Consider the following 25062-nt stretch of genomic DNA (forward strand, 5'->3'; position numbering starts at 1 on the left):
CCAGGATTGTTGCCTAAAGACTCACATCATTGTTCAAGGCTTTTGGAGACAGTGTTGCTTTGAATACGACACTGCGGACAGACTGATCACGAGATAACCAAGTTTCATGTGCTCTACCTTTAATTAAACTTTAATATTTCAAGCACCATGCTAGTGTCTAGGGATAAAAAGTGACTACGACCCCATTTCTGCCCTCACGCCTGGGACAAAAGGAGAGGAGGCACTTTGGACTTCCATAGTGAACTATCTGGTTAATGTCTGTTTCTCCCACTAGACTGTAAACTTTATGAGGCAAGAACCAAATCAGCTTAGTTTGTAATACCTGAAGGATAATAGATTCTTAACAATATTTGTTAAATGCGTGAGTGTTGTATCCCATTCTTAGGGCTGTTGTAACAAAACACCACAAGCTGGATGATTTAAAACACCAGACATGTATTCTTTCACTGCTCTGGAGGCTAAAAGTCCAAAGTCAAGGCGTCAGTAGGGTTGGTTCCTTCTTGGGGGCTCAGAGGAAGATTCTGCTCATGCCTCTACTCCTGGCTGACTTTGTCTTAACTGATATCTGGAAAGACCCTATTTTTGAATAAGATCCATATTCATAGGCGCCAGAGGTTAGGATGGCAATATATCTTTTTTGGTGAGGGTGGGGGAACACAGTTCAACCTCCCACAAGTGGTGAATATCATGAGTGCGTTTTTGAGATGAATACTTTGGTGAATCGTTACCCAACCCCGTTTGGACAGGACAATCTCCAGCACCCATATTCATATCCATGGAGAAGTGGACAGGGGCTGGACTGGGAGAAGTGTAGGGCATGCCCCATAGAGCTCCCGTGTCTTCTCTGTTGATCCTGCTTCTCACTCAGACTCCTGGCCAACCCCCACCCGCTCCCTTCTTGCACCCCCAGCCCCCATCTGCTTGTCGCCCTCCTCTGTTCCCCTGGCATGACCTTTCCTTTCCTGCGTCTGTTTCTGCTTCAATTCTTCCTTTGGTAATGGTGGCTCAGAGGAGGGTAAAGAGGCAAAGGGGCTCACTCTTCTTCCCCAACTAATGGGTTCCATATAGATGGTTCCAGTGGCCAGAAGTAAATGCCACGGGGCCTGGGGACCTTGCTCTGGCCCACGCAGTCTGATTAGGAGAACTACGGGAACATAATAGCTAATGTTTATCCAGCACGTACCACATGCCAAATGTCGTGCTAAATGCTTTCTGTGTGTCTTGATATGGCCCTTTGAGTCACAAGTCAAGTTACTTCCTCAAGGTTGTCTAGCATATCAGAGATGGGTTGAGACTTTAACCCGGTTTTATTTGTCACCAACGTTTGACTCTTAACCTCAGGCTCTCAGGCAGCCCTGAGGTTCCATCCGGCACCCATGAGGGTGTGGCCTCCCTGTGTGTCTGGTTTCCTGCGGGGCCCCTTCAGCCACACAGGGAGACTGGGTCAACTGTGAAGGAGGGACTGAGGGAGGTGGGGCAGGGAGAGCAGTCCCTGGGACACAAGTAGAAGTCAAACGGGTCACTTCTGGGCTGAGGCTTTTAAGAATGAGAGATGCCTTTACCATGCTTTCCCCCATCTGCCAGGAGAGGGAAGAACTTAGAGTTGAAAGGAGGGAGCTCTTGTTTTGCTCTGGGTGAGACATATATTTTGATTGTGTTAAGCCACAAAAATGTTAGTGCTTATTTGTTCCCTTAACTAATACGGGCTGCAACACAAGGAGGAAGGTCGGGGTGATTTTAGCTCACACTTGGCTCCGTCAGTGTGATTGTAAAGCTCCTATAAGTCAGAGTAGGCTCAGTGACAGGTTCTTGGGAGGGAAGTCCCTCTTAGACCCCCTCCCCTCCGTTGAAAGGTATTTGCATCGAAGGTCTCCTTGCAGGGATCCCAGAAAGCACTGGAATCCTCAGTGAAGCCCAGGCATAGCCCAGCCTCAGGATCTAGCTCTGGGCCGCCCATTTGGTAGCAGATCCACTGTGTGTGCCTGGCAGGGGAGCCCTGGGCCAACCCCAAGAGACTCATGCATATGTCTACATCTAGACTGGAGCACTTACTACTACCAGGACTGTGGTTTTAAAACATTTTATTCAGAAATAATTTCAGTCTTATAGAAGAAATGTTCCTTGCCACAGAACTTAGATCCCCCTTGGGGGAGAAGGAAATGGGAAGGCATGGGAAGTGATGTCTGAATTGACTGAGTACCCAAAAGGGACCGAAAAAAACTTTAAAATTGACTAAATTATCATGAAATTAGCAAGGCTAAATTTTTCAACATCAGTGGAAATGGGGAGCTCCAGAGATAGCTAAGTTTGATTATGGATCAATAAATGGGACTATATCTTTGCACACATGGGTGTACTTTGCACACTTTACATTTATCCTTCTACAAATGTAGTGGCTAATTAGTGTGGGGTAAAGTCCTGCTCTCCTTCTGGGGCTTTTAGAATATCTTGACAAAACAGGGGTGCCTGGGTGGCTCAGTTGGTTAAGTGTCTGCCTTTGGCTCAGGTCATGATCCCAGGGTCCTGGGATCGAGCCCCATGTTGGGCTCCTCACTCAGAGGGGAGCCTGCTTCTCCCTCTCCCTCTGCCTCCCCGCCTCGCTGGTGCTCTCTCTTTCACAAATAAATTTTTAAAAAATCTTAAAAAAAGAGAATATCTCGACAAAGAAACTTTGGGGCAGGATTCTGCCCAGTGTTGGATAAAGTGGCTGCTGACAAGGTGTTCATTTGTTCATCCAACAGATATTTATTGAGCACATACTCTGTGCCAGGCACCGGGCTTTCCAAGGTGCTGAGAAGGTCCTTGCCTAAAAGGAACGCTCCTCTCCTACCCAAAATTCCTCACATTCTTGAGCTATATTGCCTAAATACTTTGCTGAGGTCACCACCTAGAAGGAGGGTTGCAGAGCAATAGAAAGACAGAGGTTTGAGAGTTAGGCTACCTGGGTCCAAATGTCAGCATGGGTTTGTAACTTTGGGCATAGTCGGAACTCTTAGGGCTTTAATTTCCTAGTTTGTAAAATCAAGATAATAATAACCCATATTTCATTGCAGGGCTGCTTCCAGGATTAAATGAGATCATTTATTTAAGCTCTGGAGTATGTGAGCTCCAAGTCTATGAAGTTCTGAGTGACTCTGTAAATTGCAGCTCTTGTAGGTGATAGAAAAGGATTTCAGTGAGATGGAAGCAGGGAAGATTCTGCAAGGAGAACAGAAGTGGATGGAATGTCTGGGCAGCCCATTCTCAGGCTGAAAATAAAGAGCTAGGGGTGGGTGCGTGAGGGGTGGGGTTGGGGGCAGGAAAGTTACACAGGAAAGGAGGTACATGATGCACACTGGCCTTGCCTCCCTTGACATGCTGCCCTGGTGTGGAGCCTGGCCATCGAGAGCCCACACCTCCATGTGGCATTTGCTGGGCCCTTAGCATGGACTTCTGGGGCCATTTTGCCGGGGATGGACCCTTCCCTGCCCAGAGGCTACCTTCCTCCTGGATTCTACCCCCCCGCTCCCCGCCCCCCACCTCCAGCTCCATCCTTCTCCACACTAGGACTTGTCCAAAGCAAAATGCTAAAAGGGCAACTTCTGGGGCACTTCTGAGGTGAGAAACACCAGAATAATCCACAATGTCCCATTTTTGCTCTGTACCTTTTAAGGAAATCACCATTTTATACCTTGAGGTTTTACACCTGTTGCTCTCTCATTATTTCCTGTTTGGAGTAGTACATGAACACAGAACTGCCCAGCAGAGGAAACAAACCAAACCAATCACAAAGTTTCTGGCCATTGAGGAACTTGAAATTTAACAGCGTGAGTGGCATAAACAATTCAGTACAGAATGGGGACAAGGTGATTCGTGGTTTTTCCTGATGAAATCCTTTGTAGAACAGGTAGGCTTTCAGGAGGAGCAAAATGCAGTTGAAACAAGAAAACACTAATTGCCGTATGTTCTAAATGAGAGCAGACAATGGAAGGAAGATGCAGAGTTAAGATTTTATGATAGAGAAGATAAAAGACCCAGAGCCTTCCGGATTTGGGAGGAAGGGGCCAAGGAAACCAAATAAGAGAAAATATGGAGGCAATGAGGGGTGGAGGGTTTTGGTTTGCAGACAAAGATACTTGATCTTCACATAGGTTCAGAGATACTGTGTGTTAGAGGGAGTGAGGTGTGGGAACTCATTGCACAACCCAGCGAGAACTAGTTGGCCCAGAGAGTGGAGTCCAAGCCTAGGACATGCGTGGGGCGTCAAGGATAAAATGGTAATGCTATCAGTAAGCCTTACTTCCGTTGGAGGGGAGAGCTTGTGCCCTGGGGGCCGGGTGGACATCTGTAGTGGTGGGACAGGCGGGGGTGCTGAGTCTGTGTTAAAACATTCCTGCCCCAGTGGTCTTCATCATTAAGCACCTAGTGGTCTGTTTTCTCAGACTAAGGGTAAGCCAGAAGGGGGTGAAACCAACTGGGTAATGGGCTGTGGCTTCTCTAGGGTATCCATACCTTGTCTTCCATACTTTGTCTTCTGTATGTCAGAATCTCTTTCGGAAGCGACTTCCTGTCTCCCCGTATGGGTAATGCGTGTGACCCAGTCCAACAGTAAAATGGTGCTGGCCAAAGGGCTGATGGCTATCAACAGGAGACATCAAGCCCCAGTTAGGTCTTGAGGGACTAAGGGACATACTGCAGGCCTCCCGCCTCTAAAGAAAAGCTGGCTATGAATGAAGGCAGCCAGAGGGTTCTTCCCCTTTGTGTGTAAGCACCTCCACCATTTAAGAGTCTGTCATGTGACATGGGAAGCTGAGACCACAGATGAAGGCCTGAGAACAAGTGAAAGGCTATTTCTTTCTTCTTCCAGTACCTTCTGGCTCTAAAGCCTCTTCGGTTCTTCAGTAAAATTGCAGTGCAGTAAGTCAAAGCAGAGCCTGATGGGAAAATCCAAAAGGGTGTATCAGTTAGCTATTGCCTCAGAATGCTACCTAACAAAGTTCCCCCAAACATGAGAGTTTAAAACAATGGTCCTTTATTAGTTCTTACAAGTCTGATGGCCTGAGCTCCCAGCTGGAAATGGTTCTGGTCCTGGTGTCCTTCATCTTCCTCCTGGGACAGCAGGCCAGCCCTGGCTCATCCTTCTTAGGATAATGACAGAAGTGCGAGAGAGCAAGCCAGTCACAAAATCTTTGCTTGCCCCCTGTTGGCCGTCCCCTCATTGTCCAGAGCAAGTCCCAGGGCTGAGCCCAGGGTGGAGAGGTGGGGAGGTAACCCTGCCTGCAGTGGTGGGGGGGGGGGGGGGGGGCGGGGGTACTGCCAAGTTGCAGGGCAGTGGGTCGGAAGTGAAGCATCAGAGCAATCCAGTACCGCGCATGCGCCTGGGTTGTTCTGTTGCTGTGTGTCTCTGTGTGCAACGGAATGAGCTCCTGTTCTTTGTCCCTTGTATGGAAGCCTGGATTTGACCAAGAGAGAGCTTCCTGAGGGTACTCCTTAGAGAGGGGAGGGTGAGGGGAGGGTTTGGGGAGGAACCTGGGAGAGAATGAAGAGCAGACAGGGTTTCCCAGAAGGGGGGACCCTGTCATACTGATCTTTTTACTGGGTGAGGAGGGAAACCTGAGAGGAGTTTCTTCTGTCAGGGGCGAGGGCAGGCCCACCCCTCCTCACTTCCCCTGCCTCCAGGGGCTTGTGGAACTCCTGGTGAGCAGTCCTCAGTCCAGCCAAGATCTGGAACAGCTTGAGAGTTTTCTGGCCGAAAAGCTCACCAGACCACTGAGCTGTAGTGCCATTTCTGCCTCCAGCGGGGTCCGTACCCGAGCTTACTGCTCAGGCAAGGAGCTCCCTCAGGCTGGTCAAAGAGAGTTGTATTTTCTGCTACACATCAGGGCTGGACTGACCTTGACAGATGAACCAAGTCGTAGAACAAATGACCTTTATATCAGCCTGAAGCTTAAACTCAGGAATGAACAATAACATCCTGCCAATAACCTCTGTCTTAGCGACTTGGGCTGGGTCCGCGAGATGGAGAAGCGGTCCTTAGCCTGCTCCTTGTGCTGGGTCAGCTCTGAGAGGTCTTCTCCAGCATCCCCAAGTTCAAGGGGAGAGTTTAGAGCCAGGGACCACAGCCCCAGGCCTCAGAAACCAGCAGTCCTTTACTTGGAGCCCGAGAAACCAGGAATGACCTTTCAACATGTGGGACACCCAAGAATCATTGGTTAAGAAGTTTTATCCATTCTCTAACAGTCCCTCCCTCTTATGTCCTCTTGTAAGCTTCTGGTTCACACTTGCCAAAGTCAGGTCTAACTTTGAGTGTGAGGAGTCTAGAAGTTGAAGGAGAGTAGTGAGCATATTATTTGAAAATGTATATTGTTCAAGTTCGTTTATTGTAATGTCGTCTGACTCTTCAAATATCTGGAAATCTGTTAGTTTATTTTAAAGGTTGAAAGTAGAGATGCAAATTGCATCAAGCGAAACTAAAACCCTGAGCTCCTTGGTCTTCAGTGTTTTCTTCTGAGGAGACCTGCAACTTTCAGTTTTCTACCCTGAACTCATAGGGCAGAGGGAGAGTCTGAGATTCCTCTGTCGCTAAAGCTGCGCTGTTCCCTGGGGCTTAAAAGTCATCGTATCTTCATCATTTCCTTCTATTGTTTGCTTTTCCAGTCTGAAGTTCTAGGTTCTTTTTTTTTTTTTTTATTATTCTTTATAAAAGTTGTAAGAGTAATTTTAAGATTTCTCAGCCTCACAGAGAAATTGCCAACGCTTTGAATCTGATCTGAAGGATAGGTGTGCAGTGGCGCTGGCCTCCTTGTGGCCAGCCCCTGGGTGTCCGACCTGTCTCACCATCACCAAGAGTCGGTATGCATTGTCAGGGGACGGCCAGAATTCAGAGAGGGGAAAGAGGAAGGTCTGTTTAGTGTAATCTACATACGAGCCCAGAGCTGCAGGTGTCTGCCCAGAGTTAACACAAATACCATTTCTTTTCGGCACAGGAAGCCTTCCTTAGACTTGTTTAAAGCATAAAGATCAGGCAGACACCCCAGCGATGACGATGATAAATTACATCTCAAAGAGATGTAAACATACCACCCCTCTCAAATCACCTTTTTTAAAAAAATATTTAATTTATTTATTTGAGGGGAGGAGGGGAGAGAGAGAGAGAGAGAGAGCACGAGGAGGGGGAGGGGCAGAGGGAGAAGCAGGCTTCCCGCTGAGCAGGGAGCCCGATGCCGGGCTTGACCCCAGGACCCTGGGATCATGACCTGAGCCGAAGGCAGACGCTTAATGACTGAGCCACCCAGGCGCCCCTACTTCTAAAATTACTCTTTTTAAATATTACCCTTATGGATCAATGGGTGAAGTTGATAGCAATAATAAAACTTATTTATTACAATAAATTCCAATTCAATGGCACTTTCTGGTGTACCTGATGAATTTTTTTACGGGGAAGTGGGTCTTGTCTAGACAAAGTCACCAAAGACTTCTGTATGGTTCCTCTCTTGGTGACGTCCCTCCTCATTCCCACCCCCGCCACTGCCGCCCCACGCTGCACCCCAACCCCAACAGTGCACACCACACCCAGCTCACGTTTCTATGGTGTTAAAGCGTATTGAGAATATTGGTGTCTTAGCACCTTAAATACATTTTCTAAGGTTCCTTAGGAGATGGTGAACTAGAGCAAAGGAGAATGGAAGAGTTGGTTTTGTTCCCACCTACCGGGAAGGCCAAAGAATAACCAGAGGAAATGAGGTCTTTTGGAACTCCAAAATGGGACTCAAGAACAATGCAGCCTTCTGGAAACTGTGGAGTGTTAGCGGAAGTTATTGCCTGTTACAGGAAGAGTGAGTGAGGCAATGTGTGTTGTGGGACCTCTGTCTGGGCTCTCAGCTGCAGAGGGGCAGCCACCTGGGAAACAAGAGGAGACTTCATTTGGCAAGGCTCAGGCTTGGCCTGGAGGAAGACCCAGAAGCCCCCTTCTGAGTTGTTTGTATTCAAATATGAGCATTAAAATAGACCAAATAGTAGAATATGACTTGGCTTTTCAATTTTAAGAAGATGAACTAGAAGGTGCTTCCCTCCTTTTCCCTCCCTTCCCCTTCCCGAGGGCAATAGAACTTACTGGTTAACAATACTGGATCTGGCTTGTGCCCCTGCTCCGTCACTTCGTCGCTATATGCTCTTAAGCAAGGTACTGTACTCTCTCTGCTCCAATTATTTTTTCTGTAAAATCTGATGATAATAATGGCAACTCATAAATGTTTACCATTAAGAATATGATTACCTCCACCAATATTCATTGTTAAATCCTTTCATTAGGAAAGGGAATGAAGTGATCTGAGGAAATAGGGTGTCCTGGGGCGCCTGGGTGGCTCAGTCGGTTAAGCATTGGACTCTTGGTTTCAGCTCAGGTCACAATCTCAAGTTCATTGTGGAGCCTGCTTGTCCCTCTCTGTGCCCCTCCCCCCATTTGTGTGCACTCTCTCTCAAATAAATAAATAGAACCTAAAAAAAAAAAAAAGAAAGAAAGAAGGTGTCCTAACTACCAAAATCTACGCTATGAATTTTAGCTTCCTTAACACACTTTTAAACAACTTCTTTTATCATGAACATCTTTTTATTTATCTACCCATCTGTCTGTACACCCATGCATCCTGTCATCCCTCCAGCCATCTATTCAGTGTGTATTTCTAAATACCTGCCATGTGTCGGACACAGGGCTATACCAAGGGCCTCTCCAATTAGAGAGGGGGAGGGAAGAAACCGCCACCCAAGCCAGCCAGGATGCAAAACTCTGATTCAGTATGTGGCCAACATTTTCAGTATTTATCCATTAACATGGATACAAAATATGCTCTATTTTGCCTAATACCAAAAGCAAGCATGTGTGTAGTAATAAACACTTAAAACTTTCACGTGTATTTTTTAAATTTTATTTTTAAAAATTATGGTAAAACACACATAACACAAAATTTACCATCTTCACCACTTCTCAGTGTGAAGTTCAGTGGCATGAAGCGCATTCACATTATTGCGCAACCATCACCAGCATCCATCTCCAGAACTTTCCCATCTTCCCAAACTGAAACTGTGTACCCATGAAACACCAAATCCCTATTCCTCCCTCCCTCCCTCTAGCCCCTAGTAACCACCATTTTACCTTATGGCTTTATAAATTTGGCTACTTGGGGTGCCTCCTATAAAGCAGAATGAGGCAGTATTTGTCCTTTTGTGACCGGCCTGTTTCACATAATGGAATGTGCTCAAGGTTATCCAAGGACATGTCAGAATGTCCTTCCCTTTTAAGGTTGAATAATGTTCCATTGTATGTATAACCACAGTTTTATCCATTCAACTGTCAATGGACATGGGTCACTTCCACCTTTTGGCTATTGTGAGTAATGCTGCCATAAACATGAGTATACACACACACTTACTATTTTGATAATAATAACTCAAAAGCAAACTGGTTGCTTAATGGCAAGTAACAGGTAACGACATTTCAGTTTCATAAACAGAACTCATTTACTCCTTCAATAAACATTCACTATCTTCTGAGTGCCAGGTGCTGGGGCAGTGTGCTAGGGTGTCCAGGGTGAACCCACAGGCTGTCACAGAGTTTCTAGTTACCTGGGGAGGGAGCTATTAAACAACTGCATGTACAAATCAGCATATGATTATTCACTGCGATCAGTGCTGTGAAGGGAAAGAGCAGGATGCCTCGAGAAAGCATTGTTTGGGTGACCTGACTCAGGCAGGGCAGTCAGGGAGGGGTTTTTTGACAAGGTGACATTTTGCTGAGGCCTGAGAATCAGAAGTCAGGCTGGTGCAGAGTGGGAGGGAAGAAACTTCTGGGTGAGGACACAGCACAAACAAGTTCTGGGCAAAAGTCCAGAACTGTTTTTCCAACGCCCCCTTTGCAAATCAGCTCTGACCGTGTTTCTGGTTGCTCAGTGTGACTTGAGTTCCTAACGTTTGAGCAGCTCAGAGTTTTAGTTTATGAGTCAAGCATAAAACTACCTGCTACTGATCTACTTTGTGACTTTGGAATTGTAGTGTCGTGGGATGGCTAGAAGCATGGATATCCTTCTCCAGGCTGTACTTAACCCAACCTTGGGGAAGCCATAACAAGGATCCTTGCTGGATCCAAATAAGAGGCAGTGATAAGTAGGGTGAGGCAGTGATAAGTAGGGTGAGGCTCTTGGAAACTTTTGGGAAAAGGAGTGCTGTCTCAGTGTGAAGTGTGACTCATATAGAGCCCTTTCTGGATAAGAGGTGCTTTGAAAACCTACACATTACCTCTTTTTCATTTTATACTTCTTTGACTCATAGTGGAATAATTCTCAAGGCAGGAGACTTTATGTTGCAGAGTGGATTGCCAAGGAAGAAATTTGGGCTTTTTATGCAGTCGACTGGAATGGTGGCAAGTGGGAATAAAAAATGACAGTTGCCTCCTTGAAGCAGCATTGGCAAGTATCTCAAGCCCACGTCAGCCTCCTCTACCCTCGTTGTTAATGTGTGACTCTCTTGCTCAGGCCTGTGTACCAAAGTCATTTCCCTCAGACCCACTTTATAGGGGAAGTGAGTGTTCAGTATGTGTGAGTGGTGGTAGAAGGAGGTTCTTTCACGAGGTGAAGTGACTGGACACTCATAATCACCTATCTCTCCTAGATGACTCTGAGAGAGGGTCACCATCAGTGAAAGTCTAGAAGCATTAAGCTCTTTTGTTGTTGCTGCTGTTACCTATGTTATTTTTCATTGAGATGTCCCTGTAGGATAGAGAACCATTTCTAGTTATATTAGTCTCAGGTAGCCAAGTAATATAGTACTTCTGTTTTAGTCATTCACTTTTCTCTTTATGTAATGCCAACTCGGTGTTTCCTTTTCCCCTTGATTTGAGGCTGGCTTGTTTTGTTTGTCTGTTTGTTTGTTAAAGTACTTTTTAATATATGTTCTATGAAGTCTTTTTCAAAATTTTTGACCACAACCCATAGCAAGAAATATGTTTTACTTCATCCAAAAGTAACAAAACTTCACAAAAACAATATGTATTCTTCCTATAGGAGATGCAACCTGGTATTTTCTACTTGATAATATTCTCTTTAGTTATGTTCTATTTAATTTTTTAAATGCTAGTAGAACCCTACTAAAGTGTTGTTATGATTCTCGAAAGGGTTAAGGCAGTGTGCGACCAGGCCATTGAGCCTTCTGTGGTTTGTTACTTTTTCAGTGTGTACAAGTTCATCTCAATAGGCTTTGGACTCCTTCGGTATGGTATAGTGGGGTTTTCATTTTTCTGCAGGGCTCAGGACATGGCATGTGTTTTCAAAGGAAAATGGTTGAATTAGGTGACATTCTCTTGAGTTTTGAACTCCCTGTCGTTCCCAGGTTGGCTTGAATCAGAAGAGAAAAAAAACTTCAGATAGGTAACCTCTGTGAATTAAGAGTTCTGGGGAATTTGGCTTCCTCTGGTAAAAATTACAACTTGCTGGAATCTCTTTTTTTGAAGAGCAGCAGTTAGCATCTCTCTCACATTCATTTGGTCATAAACAGCTTTTGGGAGACAGACTGAGCCTTGGCTAACTCTGTAAGTATGAGTTTCCCATCGACCAAATAAGGAAACCTCCCTCACAGGATTTTGAGGATTATATCGAACACTATAGGTATAGTACTTAATAATTCCTCAATATTAGCCATTCTTGTCATTTTTACTTTCAAATACATTAGCTGCTAAGAATCCACAACATTCTCTATCTTCATATTTGGTTCTTTCAGCCTGTGTGGTTAAGAGAAAATGATCAAGAGAAGGTGGAAGGGAAAAGTTCCAGGAGGCCACAGGCTGTATCTTTTTCACCCCTACATCTCCAACATCCAGCATCCATCATAGGTTATTCAGTAGTTGGTAAATATGGCATCATAAGAGAAGAAGGATGAAGAAGAGAACGGAAACCCATGGTCCCAGTTGAAACTCATGATTGATTGCCCAAGTTCCAAACTGGAGCCAGTTCGCAGACACCCATTGATTCAAGATCAGGTCTCTTAAGGATGGATTCTGCAACATGGAGGCAAGTGCATAGAGTAGTGATTCTCCAGTACTTCCTTAAAGGAATCTAAAGCTATTTACTTGGGTATCCATCCACTGAGGAATAGGTTATAACTAGCTTGACCAAAGGCTGGTGGTTATAGGTCTGAGTTAATGTTGACTCCTAGCTTTATTGGAGTCATGGCTCTGGTCCATCTCATGGTGGGTCTAATGGGTCCATAGAACCAACAGGTGGTCATTCCCCAAATTCCTGAATATATATTTGGTAAAAACATACTTAGCTTGGTAGAATACTCCTATTGGTTTCTGGGCCTGTGGAGTAAGAGCTATTGTAGTAGGAAAAGTCAAGTGGAAGCCCATTGCCACACCAGAGTAGTAAATCAAAAGCAGAATTGCCTCTTGGAAAGAATGACAGACATGTGTGACACTAAATGACTTAAATGATACAAAAGTAGTGGTTTTCATCATAATTGCCAGGCTGGTCTTTGCAAAACCAGATGGATCATGGCATATGACAATGGACTACTGCAGACATGATCAGAAAGTGGCTTCAGTTACACTGGTTCTGTCAGATGGGCTCTTAATTAGTGTAGATCCTCATAGCCTCGGTATGAGGGATGCAGCTATTGATCTGGTCTGTGCATTCTTTTCCATAAGGAAAGAGGAAGAGTAATGCAGTTAGCGTTCATATGGGAGAGACAACAGTATACAGCCATGTTCTAGTTTGAGGGATATATTGATTTTCTTGCACTCTATCATAATACAGTCTGAAAGGATCTGGATTGGCTGGACCTTCTGAAGAATATTGATCCACTCAAGTACTTTGGATGCCTTAGTAAGATGAATGCTCCAGAGAGTAGGAGATAAACTCTCCAAAGATTCAGGGACCCACCACATCAGTGAAGATAGTTATGATAGGTAGCTTGGCATGTGCTCAATTGATGCTTACTTCGTATTTAGGTGGTCTGTCTCTACCAGTGTCCAGTGGTCTGGGGTATGCCAAGATAAGCCCTCCAAAGGAACAAACAAGTACCTTGTTCTTAGTAAGGACAAAGTAAGGAACCAGTGGGTACCTTGAACCTACCACTACTAAGAAAGAAGCAGGATAATTGTCAGATCTTTTGGGTTTTGAAGGCAGTATATTATACACTTGAGAATATTTCTCTAACTTATTAAGTGACATGGAAGCTAGCTAATTTTGCATTGGACCTGGAGCGAGAAAAGTCCTTGTAGTAAAAACAGTTGCTGTTTGGACTCTATGAGCCAGCAGACTTCATGGTCCTTCAGGCATCTGAGTAGAAAGGGCTGCTGACTAGAGGTTCTTCTAAGCCCCCAACGGGGAATTCTAGCACAGACTTCTAAGATTCTGGAGCAAGGCCTATTGTCTGTGGCAGAGTATCCTACACCATTTGAAAAATATCTCTTGACTTGTTATTGGGCACTGGTAGAGACAGACCACCTAAATACGGAGTAAGCATCAATTGAGCACATGCCAAACTACCTATCATAACCTGTGTTCTATCAGCCCCACCAAGATACAAGGTCAAAGAAACTCAGCAGCAGTCCAGTATAGAATGGAAGTGGTACATCCTGGACTGGGCTTGAGCAGGTCCATAGGACACAAATAAGCTGGTGGCCCAAATCTTCATGTCACATACAACTTTGCATTAATGTCTTCCCCTCAGCTCATATCTATTGCCACAAAGGGGATTTCTTATGACCAGCTGATGGAGAAAACCTGAACTTGACTCACAGATGGATCAGCTAGATATATTGACACAAGCTGAAAATGGACTGTTGTTTCATGACAGCTTCCCTTGTGGCCCTGAAAGATGTGATGAGAGATATCCTTCAATGGGCAGTTCTGCACCAGCACTGCATCTGGTCATTGACTTCAGATAGCAAGAAAAGCGGCTTAAAGTAAGAATATATATGGGCTCTGGGTAAGTGACCGATGATTTGGCTGGTTTTTAAGGAGCACAGAAGGAGAGGGGACAAGAAGCTCTGGGGATGAGATATGTAACTGGACCTACTGGAGAGGTCATAAAGTGTGAAGATCTTTGTGTTGCATATGACCACACACCAAGAACCACTGCAGCAGAAGTGCTGAACAACCAAACAAATAGGATGACTTGGCCGGTTGACGTCAGCCTCTGCCCTTGCAATGGGCTCATGAATGGAACAATTATGAAGGCAGAGATGGAGCCCCACAGCATGGATTCCCTCTCACCAAAGCTGATTTAGCTACTGCTGCTACTGAAAATCAAATCTGAGTTCCTTGAGCAGACCAGAAAGGCATTGCGGTAAGTCTAGTATCTAAGTCCCATTTCATCCTAAATAAAGTGGTGATTCATGTTCACAGAGATTGACAAGTACTCTGGACATGGATTTGTCTTTTCTGCCCACGAGACCTTGGCCAATACACTATCCAAGGGCTCAGGCAGTGTGTGATTCACTGACGTGGGATTGCACCCAGCGTCTCCTTAGACTAAAGACTCATTTGATGGCAAAGGAGGTAAGGCAGTGGGCACAGGACCATGGGATCACTGATTCTACCCCATACCACACCATTCAGAAGTTGCCAACCTGATAGAATGGTGGGAAAGGCTTTCAACAAAGCAGCCGAATCACCAGCTTGAATATGACACCCTGTGGTAAGTAAGGCACTATTTCAAGATGCAGGAGACTTTTTAAGACTAATGCTATTATACATGCTGGATCCGTAAGAGGTAAAAATCATGGCTCCAGAAAATAGCCATGGCTTTGGTCATCAGCATTTCCATCATCATGTCTGACTTGAGAAATTTGTGTTTTCTACCCATACAGTTTTAGACATCCTGATTTTTAGAGGTGCTGCTAACACCAAGAAACACAGTAAGGATTCTGGTAAATGTAAAGCTACAGCTGGGCCCTCTGGTCACATGGTCTCCTTATGCCAATTGACAACTGGACAAGGGAAAATTTATTTTAAGGAGGAACAATTGATTCTGAACATCATGAGGGACTGCTGGTACATGCAGGAAACTGGGGGCAATGTGTTTGGCATTTCGATGATCCTCCTGGGGTGACTCTTGGTGCTTTCAGGCTCAGTTTAAATTGCAATTGGGCAAGTAGAGCAAACATGGCCTGATTAGGGCATGGTCCGAAGAACTTAGATGCTGCATGAAAGTCACCTAGGACCCCTGATGTGCTACCCAAGGGTGAGGGGAATTAACCATAGGTGGTAGAACAGGGCAATAATGATGATGAAGTATGGCCCTGGGACCAGCTGCAGCCATGGGGGCTATAACTCATCCCACTAACAATCCTCTTGTAAGTTTCCTTTGGAATTATGACACAGAATCCTGAAGAAACAGGCCTGGATGGAGGGCACTGGCTGTGAGAACAAGTGAAAGTGAATAGTGAAAGGGGTGGACTGTAATAGGAGCTGTGCTCCTGTGCTCGGATCCACTCTCCTGGGCTGGAATGCCCCACTGCTTTGTGTGTCCGTGGCTCATAGGTATCAGTTGTTCCCTTCTCTAAAACATTTCCTTCTGCTGATGGGAACAGCCTTGTCAGGAAAATTTGCACTGACTTCCAGGATGGGGGGGGCCCACAGGCAATGGCTGACTGCAAAAGGGGGTATGAAAGGCAGGATCTTTTGCATCGTGTGGGATTGATGAGTCTGCAGCTCTGTTTATGCTCTGGAGCTCCCTTCAAATCAGGCCAAGGCTGGACTTTCCTGATACAAGAGCCTTGCTCAGCTCTTTCCTCTCCCCACCACCACGCTTCACTCCCTCTCTCCCTCACCAGTTTGTCCTATAGGCACTTGCTCAATAAATCTTGAACACCTGAAACTCTGACCTTCTCCCTCCTTTGGTCCTTGGGCCTGGGGAGAAGGTATTCTATTCATTATCCCGTGAACAAAAGTAAGAATGTTGGTGAAAGGAGCCACCAGAAGGCAGAATTTTTCGAAGTGAAGGACACCATGGAGGGTAAAATTTACTCAGGACCACCTCTTATTTTTATGTTTTTTTAATCAACGCATAATGCATGCACAGAAAAGCACACTGAAATATACGGCTTGCCGAACTTTTACAAGGACATTGCAGAACAAGAGGAGAAAGGGTACAGGTGTCACATACTCTCCTATCACTAGGCCCAGAAACAACCATCAGCTTCCATTTTTGTTTCACAGGCTAGAGCTTGTCACATCGCCCACCTACAAGAGGAAGGGAGAATTGGAAGTGGGTAAGATTAGGAATCTCTATAGTAATAAACACCGTTTTGGCAAAGTCAATTTTTTTTCCCACTGAGTTTCCTTGTACGTATCAATTTCTCTCCTTTCGCCAGTTTCGGTGGCCCACCTCGAACCATCCCAGCCCAATATACAGAAGAGGAAAGATTTTGTCTTCAGTATATTCATTCCAATGATAAATTTTGAAGCACCTGATTGATTTGATTTAGGCCAAATACCACTAAATGACAGTGAAGTCACCTTGACTACAATTTGAGGTTCAATCTGAAACAAAATGACAGCTAAGAAACATTCTATAAGGCATATCTTCTGCAATTTTTAACAACTTGCAAAGAAATTTTGCATATGGATAGAGGCTACAAGGACACCTGATTACACCAAGAGAGGTGCACAATTTAGAGAATCACTGATGATACCAGGAACAAATGTAAAAATAATCACAGATCCTTTGATATTAATGCACATTGTCATAATGACGGCCATTACTGGCTGTGGGGCCACATTCCATAATGAACCTTTTTTGGGACTTAGCGTTGCATAGAAGTGCCAGAGATACTGTTTCTATTAATGAATGTGTAGTTCTAAGCTGGGACAATGGCAAAACCATATTATTCTGTGAACAAAATTCTGCTGAATTCACAGACAGGTGACATTGTGTGGGCACTAATGTATATGGGGCTCTCTGTTATAATAAGGCTGCTATTATCTTTAACACAATGATGCTGAATGTGCCCGGGACTTATCGGTAGGTGCTGCTAGCCAAGACTTAACTCTTTGTGGTCTGAGTTAAGCAGCTCCTTGTGGTCCTATCAGTGGTTTCCAACCTCAGGAAGTCACAGTCTCGTTTTTACTTTGTTTTCTTTTTTGCCTGCTTCCACCCTCCCTTTCTTACTTTCCTTGTATGTTTTGGTAATGACCTCTTTGGCATCCAGATTCTTCTCTACATGGGAGCGCGTATTCTGCCCATTTGTCTGAGCCCATTGTTGACTGACGGCTCGATTAATGGAGTCTGGGGGAGATGCACCCTTGTACTTTGTCTGCGGCTCCTGTCCCATCCCCCGCCTACAAGGGCTCCATAGGGCAGTATCGTTTCTCCCAAAATAATGCATTCTCTAATGCCGAGCAGTGACTACTCTGTGCTGTAAAGAGACTTAGACACAAGATGCTGGTCCAATAGAGGGCTGTTCGAGGCAGGAGAAAAGCCCGGTTCTTGTGGGCCTGATCACACGTGGCACCCATGGTCATGCGGACACAGGAATCGGAGGCTTTCCTTCAACGAGGGGAGAAGGTCGACCTGGGCTTATTTTCCTCTTCGCCATTATCTGCCTGCCGGTGATGCACTTTCGGGATTATGGGGGGGAGGGCGGCAGCCTTGGTCCCTTTGACCTTTGCACTGTCATTGTTCTTTCCCTGGGAGAGAACCGGGAAGGAGCGGCCACCACATCTCTGGGCAGCTATTTCTGTCAACTGAAAAGGCCATTTAAGCAAAACACTTAATTACCTTTCCTCCTTCCTGCAACCCCTGGGAAAGTATGAGCCAGTCAGATAATGAGCTTAGAGAGAGCAGCAGCTTGGCGAGGGCCGAGATTTTCATCAGGCAGAGGAGTGACCTCACCCGATCCCATCACGAAACGGGGAACAGAGAGAAGGGCAAGAGGGTGGTATAAACACACTCCTCTGCAGTGCGGCTGCGTTCTTTGACCGGTCGCGCTGCAAATTCTTGGAGCATTAGGGAGCTTCTCATTCCCAGGTAAAGCACCCAGGCCTGGCCTGTGATTAGCCTGTCCTCTGGGATGGAGGCCACTTTCGACAGCGCGGTCTGGTGTAAGGAGCCCTCAGCTGAGCATCCTCCCTGGGCACTGCCCTTGCTAGCTAACTTAACCCCCTGGGCCCCGGGTTTCCGACTGATAAAATGAGGATCTTGGACTTGGAGGGTCTCTAAGTTACCTTTACATTCCATAATGCTAAAAAAAATTGCTGCGGGTGTTGGGGAGCTGGGAGGTGGGTCTCCTGCAAGCAAGTGAGTGGACTGGCTGCAGCTGGGGGAGGCAGGGTGGGGCATCTTGTCGGGATGAGCCAGGACAGTGGAGGCAGCCCTCCTGGGGTTACCAGACCAGTAACAGGGGTTCTGCCTGAAGAGGTGCAGCCTGCCAAGTGAAAGAGATAAGGAGCTGACCCTTTAAGGTAAGAGAAGACGAAGCCCTGCTGGGAGAGCCTGGCCTCTTCAAAGAGCTCACGTCAGCCCTGGGAAGGGTGACAGAGTGCCTGCCTCCGTGACAGAGCTTGCTGGGCATTGTGTTCTGGCCCCTATCCATTTTGACCTCAGCGTGCCTCATGATCTCTGTCCCCTTGTCTGCCCTGCTTGGACCTGGCATCTGCCCTGTACCAACCTAACAAAGGACTGAGGCCATGCAGTTTCCCGCCCACGACTGCAGGCCCCGGTCTAGCTGCTGCCCACTGGGCCCCCTCCCATGATTGGAATGTCACAGCCCACCCCATTTTCCCTGCTGTCCAACCCTCCCACATGCCCTTCTGGGGTCTGGCCTCACCTTTCCTGGTCACAGGCGGCCATCTTGTAGTAATTCTGTGCGGCCTCCTGGTCCCCGCATTCGGACTGTTGGCAAAGGAGACTGAGAGGGCGAGACAAGAGGAGAGATTGAAGGTTACCACACCCCCGTGGGGGCCAGATTGGAGGACTGAGAAAGTCACTCCATTTTATTCACTCCTTAAATTGCTGAGGTGATGGGGTTACAGCACTGAACACACAGACGAAACCCCTCCTCCAGCAGAGTCGAGTGCTGGGGAAACAGGGACTAAAATAAGTAAGGGAAAATTAAATGAAATAAATAAGTTAAAAATATATAAAAAAATAGGTGTGTTAGAATATAATCACTACTATGGAGAAAAAGCAAAGCAGTGAAGGAAGACAAGACGTGTGAGTCAGGAAGGGGTTTGCAATTCTAGATTGGGATGGTCAGTGAAGGTCTCATGGAGAAGGGATTTAATTAAAAATCTGATGGACACGAGTAAGGAAGCCATGTAGACATCTGGGGGAAGGGGGCTCCAGACAGAGGGAATGGCAAGTGCAAATGCCCTGAGGCATAATCGTGCTTGGTGAATGGAAGGAATGCAAGGAAATTTGTGTGGCTGGAACTGATGGAGTGGGGTAGGGCAGTCGACTGTCAGGAAGGAAATAGGGGGTGGTGCGGGGAGACTGTGTAGGGCTTTGCAGACTACTCGTAAGAATTTTATTTTGAGTAAGCCGAGGGTCACTTCAGGGTGTTGACCAGAGGAAGTCATTGTCTGATTATGCTCATAGGTTTACTCTGACTGCTGAGCTGAGTGAACACAGAAAGAGGAACAAGTCAAGGACGGGCTCCCAGTTAGGAGGCGGTTGTGATCATACTGGTGAGGCATGTTATGACTTGGCCCAGACTGGAAATGGTGGAGGAGGTGAGTAATAGAGTCTATACTCGAAGGTGGAATGCCATGATTTGCTGATCACCTGGACGTGGCATATGAGCAAGAGTGGAGACAAAGATGTTTTTGAGTCGTCTGGTCTGAGCAACTGCATTAATGGCAAGGAGAAGGGGTTGGGGGGCCGATCAGGAGCTCAGTGCTGGAACAGTGTATTTGAGATGCTTGTTGGTCATCCATGTTGGGGGAGGACTCCACGTGGAGTCTGGGGCTCCTGAGAGGAAGCAGTCAGATATAAATTTGGTGTCCACCGTGAATAGATGCCATATAAGGTCACAGGACAGAATGAGATTACCAACGGAGTATAGGCGGAAGGCAGCAGAGAGAGAGAGGTCGGGCCTGAGCTTCGGGGCTGCAGCATGAGGAGACCAGGGAGGTGAGGAAGACCAGGCAAAGAGGCTGGGAATAAAAGGCCCGGTGAAAAGGAAAACCAGGAGAATGCGGGACGCTGGACGGTAGATGCAGTGTTTCAAGGAGGGAATGGTTATCCATGGCAGCTAAGGCAAGGTCTGAAAATGACAACTGGTCATAGCAAAGTGAAGGCTACTGTCGAGTCGCATTTTCTGCAGAGTAAATCCTCCAATACGCTTTGATTGCAGCTCCTGGCCCCTACCTTAGCCACCGGGGGCAGGGGGGAGGGGGGGTTATGGGTTCAGGTCTGACTAATCACTGTGATTGGTTCAGAGACGAGCACGTGACCTGGACAGGGCCAATGGGACTTCCCTCCAGACATTTTCTCCTGGAGCTGTCAAGATAGATTGGCCCCCCTCTCTTAAGATGCTAAGTGTTGGGATGTAAGTCATGCCCCCTCACAGACATCCTGCTTGTCGTGTGCATTCACTCTTTCTAAGGTGGAGAGAGAGCGAGTCCCCAGCAAGAGTGCTTGAACCAGCTCTGGATGCAGCTATGCTAAGTCCTGCTACTCCTTTGGACTCTATTTTATTTCCTAGCCAATAAACTATTTTAAGCCAGTTTGAATCAACCTTCTGTCTCTTGCATCCAGAGGTGCTCTAACTATGTTCCTGAAGCCCGCTACTCAACAGTGGCAGAGAGTATGAAGAAGGACATGTTGCTGACTCACTGGTCATGCAAAGACCACCGAGCTAGGGCTTTGAGCCACTGGTCAGAGACCCTGGCAGTCCTGGCCTCGCAACCCTCTAAATGCAACCTTACTAAGTGACCCCTGGGTTCGGGACTATTCTTAGCTGTCTGAAATTGTATGGAGGCGTTCAGCCTGGGGAAGGACCAAACAGGGTCACCTCCCTGCCTCCTCCTGTAGCAGTCTCTGACGCAGGCCTGAAATCTGGGGCAGGTAGGATTGCAACCAGAGAAGCTGGGGAAGGGCATCAGGTTCCACCCGTGACCCAAGAGGTGGCATCCTGTGGGGCCCGCCAGGGCTCAGTACTGGGAGTTCCCTAGGAGATTATGAAAGCCAGGGCGGGGCGGGGGCGTGGGGGGAATGCTGTGGGCTTAGAGGGGGACAGGGTCAGCATCTGGGGAATGCAGATGAAGTAATGGGAGACCAGGGCATGGGAAGCTGTTGCTAAAACAAACTGAATAATTCTGCTGGACGAGGTTGATCTGGTCTAGAGCTGTTTTTAAAGGGCCAGCTCCGCACAAATTGCAGCGCCTTAAAGACACCTGGAACAGACACCCGTCCTCTTATGCTGGCTTTTGGCTCTGAAGGTCCAGTATGTCACCTGTGGGTGTCTTCCCCGTGTGCTGAAAGGGAAAGCAATTTGTTTTTACACATCTTCTGGCTCTGCGCGCAGATAGGGTAGTCAGACTGTCTAACGGCTTTCCTGTACTTGGGCAGGTGCGTGAGTTTACCTGGGGAGAGCCCCGATCTTCTCTTTTTGCACCCTAACCAACAGAAATTATGCTCCGGTGATAATCCCTGGTTGCCTACGCTTCGCACACCGATCAAGCCTTCAGAGAGCCTTGCAGTAGCTGGGCACCGGAGGTCTTGGGATAAAGCCTTTCCTCTCAAGCTGTCACCTCATTGCTTCCTTCTCTTTCAGGATTTCTTTTGTTCCTGGAGAAGACACACCTTTCACATCCACCCTTTCATCACCTGACTGTGGTTGAGAGTTCCTTCCAACCGCAGACTTCACCCCCGTCACGGAATAGGAAGGATACGGGTTTAATAATCCTCATTAAACGTAGTGCCACACAGTGGAAATTTGTAGTATTTGACAGAAACCGAAACGCAACTGACTTGTTGCTTAGATAATTACAGGTAGAGTTTACCAGACTAAACACATTTGTAGGAAGGGTGAATTTAATGTGTTTAAAGGAAAAACTGTCTTAAAAGCTGTCAAGCACTTTAAAATGTCACGTTGCACCCAAACAATTGATTCCGGGTACACATAAATCTTCTGTATTTACAAAAGCAAGTTTTTGAGGATTTCTGGCAGGCGGTGGTGGTTTTGCCTACTTTTTATTTACTGCAATAAAATGACAGAAAAACCCTATCGTTCACTCTTGTTTTGCTCACTTACTTGGGTTTTCTCCCACAATCAGTCTGAAAACAAATGTTTTCCTTTATGGCTTTATCATTCCATGAAGTATATTCTTGGTGGCACAACTGAATTCTGCTTTCTAAATCATATGCAGAAAATGTTTTCCAAAATCTCTCCACACTTCTGTAGGTGGGACAGACACTGAAGGTGAGGAAAACCCTGGAGGCTCAGAGGTAGATGGGCCTGTCTCCCTGGGAATGTACTTTTCATTCTCGGGGCTCTGGTGCTTTGGGGCTCACCTCATGATCTCTGGGAAGGTGAGTGGAACGAGGGCTCTGGTCTATTAGCTAAGGGTGTGCTAGCTGCTATCACAACGAAATCCCCACATCTCAGCAGCTTTGCACGTAAAAGTTTCTATCGTAATATGTAACTGTCCAAGGCGGATACTTCTCGTCCAGCAGCTCTCCTCCACAATGTGAGTCAAGGGCCTGGGCTCCTTCCATCTCGTGGCTCCCAAGACAGTCCCCAGAGTTGATTCATTCTTGCCCGCTTGGAAGAGAAAAGCACATGGGGGATTGCATGTGGTTCTATGACCTGGGATTGACACACATCAGTTCTGCTCATTTTCCACTGACCAGAGCAGGACTGATGCTGGACCATGGCCACACCCCGCATCGCAAGGGAGGCTGGGAAGTGTAGTTTAGGGGTATGCCAGTGTTGGATACACATATAATAGTTTCTGCCTTCTATAGCCATAATCAAGAGGTTTTTTACTCAGCAGTGGTCGTGCTCTCACTCCTAGACTGTTTGGGGATACTCATTGGGGCAGGCCCAGAGAGACTGAACAAAATCTGTTATTAAATTAATTTCCTTTATTTTCTACTCAGTTCTGCTTTTCTATTTTTATTTCATTGGCTTCTAGACTCGAATGAAACATCTTAAAATCTTGGTCTAAAGTAACCTCTCAAAAAACGAGAAAAAGAAAAGAGTCTATAGCTAAAGGAGTTGACTTGATCTTGTTTTCTTGTACATCATTTGAAAACGAGGGGCTCCACACCAAAATATCCTAGTGGCCTGAAGCAGGCAGAATCAAGATGTCTCCCTCCCTGTCCTTCTGGAAGACCTGGATATCATTCATCACCGCATACCTGACTGTCATAACGTCCTACCGCCGGTGAGTCAGCTCCCACACTCGGGCAGGTGGGGAAACAAAGCTCCAGCCCACCACAGAGTTAGCTGTGAAGTTACTGCAACTTGTTTAACCTTTCTAAGGCTTACTATTCTGTAAATTGTTCTCCGTGGCCCCTTATTCTGTTGAGAACGGAGTTGAGAAGTCCTGTCTCCTGGGGTCATTGTCGGAGTTAGGTTACATACTGAAGGAGAAGTCACCTAGCACAGTGCCTGACTTCGGTGAGACATCAATCACTTCCAGTTTCCTTCCTGCCTTTGTCCACACAGGGAAAGAAAGGTAAGACCCCCGGGCCTTTGTGAGAACGGCGGTGCCTCTGTGAGTGAGGCTCCCTGTCTCCGACCCCACTGACTTTACCGAGCTCCAGCCGCAACAATAGTTCCCTCCATTCAGGCAGAAGTCAGAGGGGCTGAGTGGGAGCCAGACAAAGGAGTAATTACCCCCACATGACTGCCTACTAAGAATTCTGGCTGGAGAAAAGGCTTTTCTGCAGTCTGTTTTTGCAGATTCTGCTCCGGGAACCCAAGAGGTAAGGCTTTCGGGCAACAGGATAGCCCCGATCTCATTGTCCCAGAATTCAACTAGCTCACCTCTGGCATTTTCTATGCCCTGTCTCTCTTCTCTCACATATTCCCTTGATTCATCAACGTCTCTTTATTCCTGTTAGCACAGTTTCCATTGATCAAGCTCAGCTAACCCGAGCATACTTCACACAGACACATGGACACACACACACACACACACACACACACACACTCTTTCTCCCTCCCTCCTTCCAAGAAAAATCTCGCCTCTACAGGGAGGATGGTTTGTACACTCTGTGCTTGGGCTCTGCCTGGGTACATGTTGGAAGATGAGAGTCACTTCCCCCAGCTCTCCTGAACTGAGTTTATGAGAACCAGTTATAATCCTTAAATCTTCTCATTCTTATCAGGCTTATTTCTAACTTAGTTCTGGTATCCCACTTTGAGCCAGTCAGAGGAAAAAAAAACAAAAGCCTTTGCATTGGCAATTCTGCTGCACGACTGTGCACCAACAAGGATGATATTCTGGGATAAATCAGCAAAAGCCTTGGCTGTTTCAGTAGTAATCCTAAAGATCAACAGAAGAAATTTCTTGAAGTGGATGGATAAAATTCTTAGAATAATCCCGCCCAAGCCCTCTAGAATTCCTTTATGATGCCTTTATATATTTCACCCTTTCACATAGGAAGATTCCAGAGTGTCGCCCAAATGAATGTGCCACGCTGTTGGCAAGGAGCATGCCACTGCAAAAGGGATTAGACTGGAACCTACCTTTGGAAGGCGTGTTGGGAGAGAAAGTCCCATTGATGCTACCTAAAATTCTGGGGAAATGTCTTCAGCAATTTTTCAGTGTGATGCAGATACGAGAGCTTTTCTCACTTTGTTGGGAAAGTCAGGGAAAGTGAAATGACCCAGTGGGCCAGGTTAGCACTGGCCTAGCTAGAAACTTGGCCAGTGGACTGAACTGAAGAGCCAGCAGGGTTTAAGGGCAAGGTGCGGTCTGGAAGGCGGGGCTGAGGCTGGGGTGCAAAGTCCCAGGTGCTGTGGATTGGTAGTGGGTGGGGATTTTACTAGGATTGTGCGGATGGGGGTGTTCACTGTATGGAATCTGGACCAGAGATGGAAACTTGGCTGGTGCTTGAGAAGCACATGAGCCAGAA

At 46.6% G+C, this 25062-nt stretch overlaps 1 long non-coding RNA gene across 10 annotated transcripts in view; it reads left to right on the plus strand.

Moving 5' to 3' along the window:
- Positions 1 to 25062, plus strand: part of LOC116642919 — a 105457-nt gene that overhangs the window by 71494 nt on the left and 8901 nt on the right. For 7 of the 10 annotated variants that reach the window (XR_004301435.1, XR_004301438.1, XR_004301436.1 and 4 more), the window contains one exon: positions 13699 to 23363. This is a non-coding gene — a long non-coding RNA (uncharacterized LOC116642919). The remainder of the gene's footprint in view (positions 1 to 13698; positions 23364 to 25062) is intronic. The other 3 variants (XR_004301437.1, XR_004301441.1, XR_004301439.1) reach the window with 3 other exon arrangements.

The sequence above is a fragment of the Phoca vitulina genome, unplaced genomic scaffold (assembly GCF_004348235.1).
Source record: "Phoca vitulina isolate PV1807 unplaced genomic scaffold, GSC_HSeal_1.0 scaffold25, whole genome shotgun sequence".
Lineage (NCBI taxonomy): Eukaryota > Metazoa > Chordata > Mammalia > Carnivora > Phocidae > Phoca > Phoca vitulina.